The 2,421-nt window shown below is 44.6% G+C and overlaps 1 pseudogene; it reads left to right on the top strand.

The window, feature by feature from the left end:
* LOC106736290 (60S ribosomal protein L34-like) overlaps positions 1–2,421 on the top strand; it is a 6,937-nt pseudogene that overhangs the window by 2,969 nt on the left and 1,547 nt on the right.

Below are 2,421 nucleotides of genomic sequence, written 5' to 3'. Positions count from 1 at the left end.
CAATGCGCCCTAAAGCAAAAACACCTCTAAAAAAAAAAAAAAAAAAAAAAAAACTTAAAAAAAGAAATATAAAGAAAAGAAAAACAGGCCAGCAGGTGGTGTGCTGGTTACGGTGCTGAATTCCCACATGGCCGATCATGGTTCAAGTCCTGGACCCAGCGGCTTAAAACTCATGCCAGGCACGTGTGCTTATGTGCCAAATCCCAGGAGGAGAATGGAGGAGAAGGGATTGTGGCATGGCCATCCTCCTGGGGGATGGGAGGTGATTTCTCACTTTCTCTCTCTCTTTCTGTTTCTCTCCATTGAGTGCATGTGCTCTATGGCAAACATCTAAAAAAGAAAGAAAGAAGAAAGAAAAGAAAAACAAAAACCATGTGACAACCTGTGACTTCGGAGACAGTCTTTAGACACTCTTCTGCCATTTGCCCAGGTTGTGGGCTTCCTGAGTAAAGGGACCTTTCCTTTCCACCACTTGTCTTTGCACTATGGACTTTCCAGTGATGAGCAGTTGAAGTTGGGTTCAGGTATGGGGTTCGGGGTCCAAGACCAAAGTATTAATTGCTCTTGGGGATCTGGCAGGTGATGTGGTTAAGGCAGCTGGACTCCCACATGGCTGACCACGAATGGTTTCCTGGACCTAGCAGCTTGCTTTCTCCCTTTCCTTCTCTCTCTCTTTCTGTCTCTCTCTGGCGAAGCATGAGCCCTATACCAAATTGAAAATTACTACTAATAATAAGTAAATAAAATCATTATCATAAAAAGTACATAAAATCATTATCATAAAACAGAGTTTAAAAACAGAAAAAGCAGTGTGTGTTTTTGACGCATCACAAGGTTTATGGTGAGAGCTCTACAGCAGAAGATACATTACTAAAAGAAAAGCATACACATTTGGGACCAGCAGATGGCACAATGGCTGTGTTGTCCAACTCCCATGTGGTTGACCGTGGTTCAAGTCCCGGACCCAGTGGCTTAAACTCACGCTGGGCATGTGTGCATGCGTGCCCAAGATCCCAAGAGGAGAATGGAGGAGAAGGGATTGCGGCGTGGCCATCCCCCCTGGGGGGTGATTTCTTGGTTTCTGTCTTTCTGTCTCTCTCTGTCTTTCTGGCGAGTACACACGCCCTATAGCAAAAATGTAGCAAAAACCTCTCAAAAAAGGAAAGAAAAGGACTCTATCATCTGTGCTACATAGGCTGGGTCTTCTCTTCCTGGTACTGAGGGGGACACTCTTACAAATGGAGATCTCCACTATAGGTTTAAATTTGCCTTACAAAAGGGTAACTTCTACTGTTTCCAGAACTTTCCCTGCATCTGTAGTTTTTAAAAATAATCTTGATGCCAAAGAGACATTTTTGGGGATGTTGTACTTTGGTCTCCTACAGTCCTAATTTGGGGTGGCATATTTTTGGCCTTCAACCAATACAATTTTATCTGTGAGGTTTACACCACCCAGGATGGAGGGCACCATGGCCCTTAAATCCTCCTCATGTGGAGTATCTTGGCAGAGATGGCTGCACATGGGAGTCTTGGCCAGGGCGTCGCTTGCCCCGTCTCTGAGACGGGAAGTGGACTCAGGGGGTATACTGTGTCTTTTTAACATTTTTCAGTGTGGCTCTGGTCAGGTTTTTCTAAACCCAGATTCATTGGCAGTACTGGTGGGTGGAAACTGCTAATGGGTTTTGGCATGAGAGTGTTTCTCAGTCTGAATTTTCACTAGAGTGGAAGGGAATCCAGTGAGCCCTTGCACAAAGACCAGCCATGTCTTTCCCACTACATGAAGTCTCTCTTGCTTTCCATGGGTTTTGACAGTCTGCATAATCTTGTCTGATCCCTTCACCTGCACCTTCATTCCCAGTGAGCTGGCCTCTTTTCCCAGTTTTTTTTTTTTTTTTTTTTAGAGGTTTTTGCTATAGGGCGCGTGCACTCGCCAGAAAGACAGAGAGACAGAGAGACAGAAAGTGAGAAATCACCTCCCCAGAGGGGATGGCCACGCCGCAATCCCTTCTCCTTCATTCTCCTCTTTGGATCTTGGGCACACACGTACATGCGCCTGGTGTATGTTTAAGCTACCAGGTCTGGGACTCGAACCACAGTCGACTACATGGGAGTCCAGGGCCATAGCCATTGTGCCAACTGCTGGTCCCTTTTTATTTATTTATTTATTTATTTATAATTAATTAATTAATTAATTAATTACTTATTTTGCTATAGGGCACATGTACCTGCCTGAGAGAGACAGATAGAGATAGAAGAAGAGAGAGAGGGAAAGTGAGAAATCAATTACTTATTTTGCTATAGGGCACATGTACCTGCCTGAGAGAGACAGATAGAGATAGAAGAAGAGAGAGAGGGAAAGTGAGAAATCACCTCACAGGAAGGATGGCCACACCCCAATCTCTTCTCCATTATGTCAGGATC

The sequence above is a fragment of the Tupaia chinensis genome, unplaced genomic scaffold (assembly GCF_000334495.1).
Source record: "Tupaia chinensis unplaced genomic scaffold, TupChi_1.0 Scaffold000060_1, whole genome shotgun sequence".
In the NCBI taxonomy this organism is placed as follows: Eukaryota; Metazoa; Chordata; class Mammalia; order Scandentia; family Tupaiidae; genus Tupaia; species Tupaia belangeri.
Note: the sequence above shows the minus strand (reverse complement) of the source record. Positions and strands in the feature narration are given on the sequence as shown.